Source organism: Rhinolophus ferrumequinum, chromosome 16 (genome assembly GCF_004115265.2).
Source record: "Rhinolophus ferrumequinum isolate MPI-CBG mRhiFer1 chromosome 16, mRhiFer1_v1.p, whole genome shotgun sequence".
In the NCBI taxonomy this organism is placed as follows: domain Eukaryota; kingdom Metazoa; phylum Chordata; class Mammalia; order Chiroptera; family Rhinolophidae; genus Rhinolophus; species Rhinolophus ferrumequinum.
Genome location: NC_046299.1, coordinates 43,503,540 through 43,511,010, shown reverse-complemented (window position 1 = coordinate 43,511,010; position 7,471 = coordinate 43,503,540). Strand labels below are relative to the sequence as shown.

The following is a 7,471-nucleotide window of genomic DNA, read 5'->3' as shown; positions in this document are numbered from 1 at the left end:
TGGGTAGGTGCCTAGAAGGGGGCTGGTCACATGAAAGACCAAGTCAGAATTAGAGGTTTGGAATTTTCAGCCCCACCCCCCATTCTCTGGAATTGGGAGAGCGGCTGAAAATGGAGTTAATGATTGGTCATGCCTATGTGGTGAAGCCTCCATAAAAATCCCAGCGGTGTGGGGTGCAGAGAGCTACCAGATTAGTGCACTCATGGAGGTGCCCAGAGAGGACATGGAACTTCTGCACCCTTCCCACAAACTTTGCCCTACACTTCTCTTCCATCTGGATGTTCATCTATATCCGTTATCATGTAATTTTATAATAAACTGGTAAATAGTAAGTAAACTTTTTCCCTGAGTTCTGTGAACTGCGGTGGCAAATTAATCAAACCCAAGGATGAGGTCGTGGGAACCTCTGATTTATAGCTGATTGGTCAGAAGCACATGTGATAACCTGGACCTGCGAATAGAATCTTAAAGGGTGGGGCAGTCTTGTGGGACTGAGGCCTGCACCTATGGGATCTGACTCTTTCTCCAGGTAGATAGTGTCAGACTTGAATTAAATAGTGGGACACCCAGTTGGTGTTGCAGAATTGCTTGGTGCAGGAAAAACCCCACACTTCTGTTGTCAAAGTGTTGTGAGAGTAGGAACAGTGTGAGAGTAAAGGAGAAGCACAGGAAGAGAACTTGGTTTTTCCCAATACAGAAACATTTTTAACATAGAGAGAGAAATACACACCAGGTAATTATAAAATAGAGCTATTTATACACTTCACAGAAGGAAGTAGTGAAAGCAAAATGGACACATCAGAAAGTTTTAAAACTTCTACAGCCTAAAATTAATGATACATGATGGGCAAAATTTCCCTGCTCTGAAATTCTGATAGACAAACAAAATGCAACAATGAATCTTAGGTTGAAAAATAAGAATATGCAAAAAAAAGAATGATGATGATTTTATATATATATATATTATATGCAATATGCATATATATAATATATATATAAATAAAATATATATATATATTTTAATATATATATAAATAATAATAATATAGATAGATAGATAGATAGATAGATAGATAGATAGATATATGAGGGTATTTTGGCAATACCCTCATGTATATGAGGGTATTGCCAAAATGTAAAGCATCTTATCATAAAAAATTGTTTTATTGTTCCAGAAGAAATTAATTTTATTTGAATAGATGCATTTATTACCTGCAGAATGGACAAGCCCTCTGCGAGCTCTTCAAACCTAGGATCAGGAAGTGGGCTGTCTTTGGAAGCATAATATAATGGTTTATGTGATATGGGGCCCAGGGTCAACATCAGAGGTCTAGGAGTGGGTAAGAAGTTCAGACCAAGATATAAGAAACAGAGACAAGATACTGAGCACAGTGACTTTTAGTCAATAAAATGAAAAACGGAATACCAGATACCTGCAGTGCTGTCCTTCGTGGTAATCAATATTAGCCGCTATTAATATGCACACCCCCAAGTCTCAGTGGCTTAACAATAATTTTTTTCTTTTTTTTGTTTTGTTTTACTTCAGTTTTACTGAGGTACAACTGATTAATAAAATTGTAAGATATTTAAGTGGACATCATGGTTATTTGACATACATATATATTGTAAAAGGATTCCACATAGTTAAAAATTTCATTGTTTCTCACCTCCCTGCCCAATACAGATCAGGAAGCTCTCCTTGGAGGCTGTCCTCCATACAGTGACTCAGAGATTTGGGCTACTTCTGTACTATGCTCTGCTATCCCCTAGTGCCTCCATAGGTTGTTCTGCTTGGTCACCACTCATCCATCAAGCAAAGAGAGAGAGGAAGGAGGATCACCCAGGATGTTTTATAGACAGCTCCTTCAGTGGCCAGAATCTAATCAAATAAAACCAACCTAACTGCAACTAGGACTGGGACATGTGTCTTCGTATGTACCCAGGAAGAGGAAACAGGATTGGTGAGCATTTAGCCAGTCTCTGCCACACGATAACTACAAATCCATAATCTGGCTCTATTTTAGTTAAAATCATACAACTTCCTAAAATTGTTTAAGAATGTTTTACAGTGTAGTTCCTAAAATATATTATTAAAAATTGCAGTAAATATTTGAATGTCATTATTGGAATAGCTAAGATTCTCAATAAAACTTTTAGAAATGCAGGACTCTTTGGTAGTGTGTAAATTAAAAAATAAGTATTCAAATTTCAGAATAGCTAAGTTCAGCAATTGCATCCTAGAATTTAGAGGGTAGGTAAGCCATCTTTCTTGTAATAATGCTTTGTGAGCCCATTTTTGAAAAGGGTATAAATAGAGAACATATAAAGAATGTTTGGGCAGTAAATTCCAAATTTAGTTATGAACTTCTAAGACTACATTTATAATCCCAGATCCATTCTAATACTTATCTCTCTGCACATATATGGCAGACCCAATAGAAAATCTGTTGACTAATGACAGCTAGTTTTGAAAATTTCTGAAGGATCCTTTTCACATACATACGTACACATTATCATTGTGCTTTTTATCATTTTCTTATTTTTTAACACAAGATTTATAGTCTACATTTTGTTTAGATATCAGCATTTCCTCTCAATATCCGAGAGCAAGAATTTCAACTCATGAGTCACCATTAATCTCTGTGAGTTGTGGAAATTTCAAAACTTTCTGGTGTGTCCATTTTGCCTTTAACTCTCTCCCTTCCTCTTTTTCCTTCCTCTTATAGAATATGTAATAGCTCCATTTTATAATTACCTGGCATGCACTTTTCTCTTTATTTTAAAAAAATGTCCACTAGCCATGGCAGCATTTTAAAGCTTACACTAAAGGAGACTATCTAAATATGAAACAGATGAATAAGTATATCTTGGGCAAAATAATTGTATCTCAAATTATAGATATGGGAATAAAATTAGAGTAGGCATATGTTTGTGGTTGAGAAAGCATGTCTGTCCAAATGTATGAAAGAGGATTAGTATGGAGAGAGGACCACTGTACCAAAGTATATTGTCTAGTTGTTATATAAGCTACTGAGAATTCTAGGATGAACCTCTCTGTCTGACAAAGTATCCTCAATTAGATGCCGGGAGTTGAAAACAATTAATGCCAGGTACTTAAAAGAGAAAGTTGATTCCATTTACTTTACCACCTCATTTATTTCTGGGACAAGACAGACCAATAATAAAATATCTATGATTCAACATCAACTGATCTTCATTTTTCATTTGTTTGCAAAGCTGTCTATGGATATTGGCATTAAAAACATCTCAAATCTAAGTAACAGCAGCCCTTTATACAAGAAATTAAAGTAACCTATAAATCAGAGTCCGTATAGAAAGCATTAATATTATCATATTTTAAATAACAAGCAAAAAGGAATACTGTGAAAAGAAAAGAGAATAGTTATAGAGGACCCCAACCATGAGATTTTATATTAAAGTGAAAAACAGTCCTACTATTTTGAGTCAATAAAATTGTTATTTATAAAGTTTTGGTCAATAACAGTCTTTCATATAAAGCATCTTTTTTTTCCTCTGTGAAAGTTTTTTGTTTTATATTTGTTGTGCAATCTAGTATATTAATATTTAAAAGCTGATTTATTTTTCTTCTAAAACAACCTCATTTAATGCATCATCTTTATGCAAACGTTGGAGGCCTCCTCAGCTGAAACTGCTGCCAATAAACCATAATGTGGACCTTGATCTCTGACCACTTTTGGAGAGGGACCAAATCAAGTCAGAAAAATCTAAACTTGCCCAAGACTACACAGGAAGTTCTTGGCAAAGTCAGATGAGAAAACAGAGGTCATGAACTCCAAGAGCTGAGATTTTTTTTTTTAACTGCTGCCTTTGTTCCTTGTTTTGGGAACCTTTTTCGAATAAAAAAAAAAAAATGTAGAAAATTCTAGAATTTTGCTTGTTTTTTTCCAATGACCAATTTAATGGAGTGATGGAAAGAGCTCTTCACTAGGATTCAGTGATTTAGATCATAAAAAAAAAAAAATACTTTGTATAATTGAACATTTCAATAAATCTTTGACCCATCACTCAGCTCCAAGAATCTTAAACTCATAGCCTATCATATTTCAACTATAGCCCACTCAATTCATTCCTCCCATGTAATTTTTTTTTTAAATTCCGCCTTTCCTTTTTTTTTAACTGTTCTTTTTTTTTTTTTTAATTTATTTTTAATTTATTGGGGTGACAATTGTTAGTAGAATTACATAGATTTCAGTTGTGCAATTCTGTATCACATCATCCATAAATCACACTGTGTGTTCAAAAATATGGAATGCTTCACGAATTTGCGTGTCATCCTTGCGCAGGGGCCATGCTAATCTTCTCTGTATTGTTCCAATTTTTAGTATATGTGCTGCCGAAGCGAGCACCCTCCCATGTAATTTTGAAACAAATCTCAGACCTCATACCATTTAATCCACAAATATTTCAGTATGTATCTCTAAAGATGTATCTCTAAAAAGATGTATCTCTAAAAAACCACACTATCATTATCATACCTAAAACGTTTGATAATAATTAGTTAATATCAGCCAATATACAGTCAGTGTTTAATACTCCCACCGTCTCATAAATATACTAATTTTTAACAGTTTGCTTGAATCAACATCCAAATAAACTTCACTCATTGTGATTCACTATTTATTTCTTAAGTGTTTTAAACGTTTTCTAGGCTTTCCCTCCAGCTCTTTTTTTAAATTGTTCACCTGTTTGTTTTAGGAACCAAGTCATTTGTCCTGTAGACACAGATTGGATTTTGCTGATTGCAAACCTATGGTATTGTTTAACACATTCTTCAATTCCCCAGTTTTAAATTGGTAGTTGAATCTAACAGGTTTGAAAAGATTCAGATTTGGTTGCCTTTGGCGAAGCATATTTGATAGATGGGGTGTGTTTTATTCAGGGAGCACTAATGTCTGTTTATCTCTTGTTTTATCATGTTAGCAGATTTTGGTGCTCAATGTCTAGACGCATTAATTCATTAGGGATATAATGATGATATTATAACTCTATTAGTCTGTCTTCATTTATTAGCCACAATAGAAAGTTTCCCTCGTTTACTATATAGCTCCCAGAAGTATAGTTCATAAAGCAAAGACAGGATAAATGCTTAATTCTTTCTTTTTAGTATCGGTTTTCAAAATAATGAGTTGGTATACTAGTATTCTACAATGATGACTAACTAGTTGTTATTTTTTAGTATCATTATGAACTCATGGGAACTTATAGTCCAGTAAAGGAAACAGATGTACATAGACAATTAGAATACAACATGATTTAGTGTTAAAGTAAAAATAAATAAATTCTTCTATGGGCATCCAGAGATGAGAGTATCTAACTCTGCTTTATAGGGTATGACAAAGGCCTCAAAAAGGAGATAGTGCTTGAGATGAGTGCTGAGGGATGATCACCAGGCAGAGAAAAATCAAGAATTTATTGCCCCATGACTAATAGAATCTTAGCAGAGGCCATCTCTGCAAATAGTTCCAAGCTTTTTACCTTGTACAGATGATGGAGAGGTGGGAAATGGTAAGGAGGAGGAGTCATGTGATGGGATGGGAACTGTAGAGGCAGGATGAAGAATTCAGTTTTTCTTTAAATTAAATTCACTGGGGTGACATTAGTTAATAAAATTATATTGGTTTCAATTATGCAATTCATTAATACATCATCTATACATTGCCTTATATGTTCACCACCCAAAGTCAAATCTCCTTCCGTCACCGTGTATTTGATCCCCTTTACCCTCTTCTACCATCCCTCTCCCCTTCCCCTCAAGGAATTCAGTTTTTATATGTTGATTTTGTGTTGCCTTTGGGATATCCGGGTAGAAATGTTTGGCAGATGCCTGGAAATATGGTCTAACGCGCAGGAAAACTGCCTGTCTGGAAAAGTCAATTTAAGATTCATCGGCGTGTAACACTGAAGTCCTGCAAGTGGACTGAGATCACTCAAGGAGGGTAGAATAAGAAGAGAAAAGGCACTGAGATGTATCTACCACCATATTTAGGGGTCTGCAGAGGAAGAGAAATCCACAAGTGACACCAAGAAGGAGCTGAGAAGGAGGAAATATCATGGAAGACAAAGGAGGGGAGAATTTCACATACACAGAGAAATGTCCAGGAAAATATTGACTGGAAAGTAACCACTGGGTTTTTCAATTAGATAGACACTAGTAACTTCATCGAAGGCCATTTCCATGGATTGGTGAGGATAGGAGCTACATTTCAGTGGATAGAGAATGAATGAGAGGTGAGGAAATAGAGCTAGAAATGAAATTACTTTTTCAAAAAATTTGGTAGAGTCTGGAAGGGTGAAAACGTATTGTTACAGATCGTGTCCCATGTGTAACATAAAATCAATCAACCAATAAATATTTATTGTGAACTTATTATGTATAAGCCATTGAGCCAAAGTACTGCTAGTGTAAAAAAAGATACTCATGACATTGTTCTTGCTAGAAAGGACAAATTCTTAAATGCATGTTTAAGAAGAAAGCTCTTCAGAAACCCTAAGAAATCAGATGAAATAAGACGTAAAAAATATATTAGCCTTTATTATCCTCTAAAATTGTACAAAGAATGCATGTGCATGATTCTAAGATACAAGGAAAGTGTATGTTGTTAATAAATGTAAAATAAATCTGATATATGAATCAAAAATAATTCAGTGAATCAGTATGTGTAGAAGTCTTTTGTTCAGGAATACAGCACAAGATTCTCACAGCTACTCACTAAAAGATCAGGGTCAGTCCCTCTGAATATAGAAAGGATAATCATATTATCTTACCAGCCACAAGTAAGCTACTACATGTATGTGGATGCTACAATGTCTGTGAAGTATGACAACAAGTAAATTCCTTATTAGCAGCTCAACAAAGTCATCAGTGGCTACTTTCATTGTAATTTTCAATGCGAAGTCCCACTCCTCAGGCTTTCCCTCCCCTGTCCCTTTGACTTTCAATGAAGATATTTCTCATGTAACAAAAGTACCCTCATAGTTCTAGAAGTGGTTTTTTACCATCCTGTTTTTGATCAGCTTTCTAAACAAAGCCTACTTCAGATTCAAGTGGACAGTAAAACTGACCATGAAAAAGGCCATAGGGTTACATAAGGGCTTCTTCTTAGCAGCGTCCTGAACTATGAGGAGTCGTTTCTTTTGCTGCCTCTCATAGGAACACTTCGAAATGCAGAAACCAGGTCTCAACACAGGCAAATAAGAATGAAATGATGGGCAGCACAGAGAAAAAATAAAGAAAATGCATGTCAACATAAGAGGAATCACAGTTGGATGGCACCACCTCATTCTCTAAGGAGGGAATGTTTCTATTTACATGTAATCCTATTATCCACAGTAGAGTTACAAATAAGAGGTTAAGGGTGACAAACAAGCAGAAAGACCTTAGGCAACACTGGATACACCTGTGTTTTCCTTTCCTTCCTAAGACTCAGTC

At 35.3% G+C, this 7,471-nt stretch overlaps 1 non-coding gene across 1 annotated transcript; it reads right to left on the bottom strand.

The window, feature by feature from the left end:
• Window positions 1-4,280: 4,280 nt before the first annotated feature.
• LOC117036491 (U6 spliceosomal RNA) lies at window positions 4,281-4,388 on the bottom strand. The gene has a single exon (XR_004425386.1). It is a non-coding gene; the product is annotated as a U6 spliceosomal RNA (small nuclear RNA).
• Between the last annotated feature and the right edge of the window lie 3,083 nt (window positions 4,389-7,471).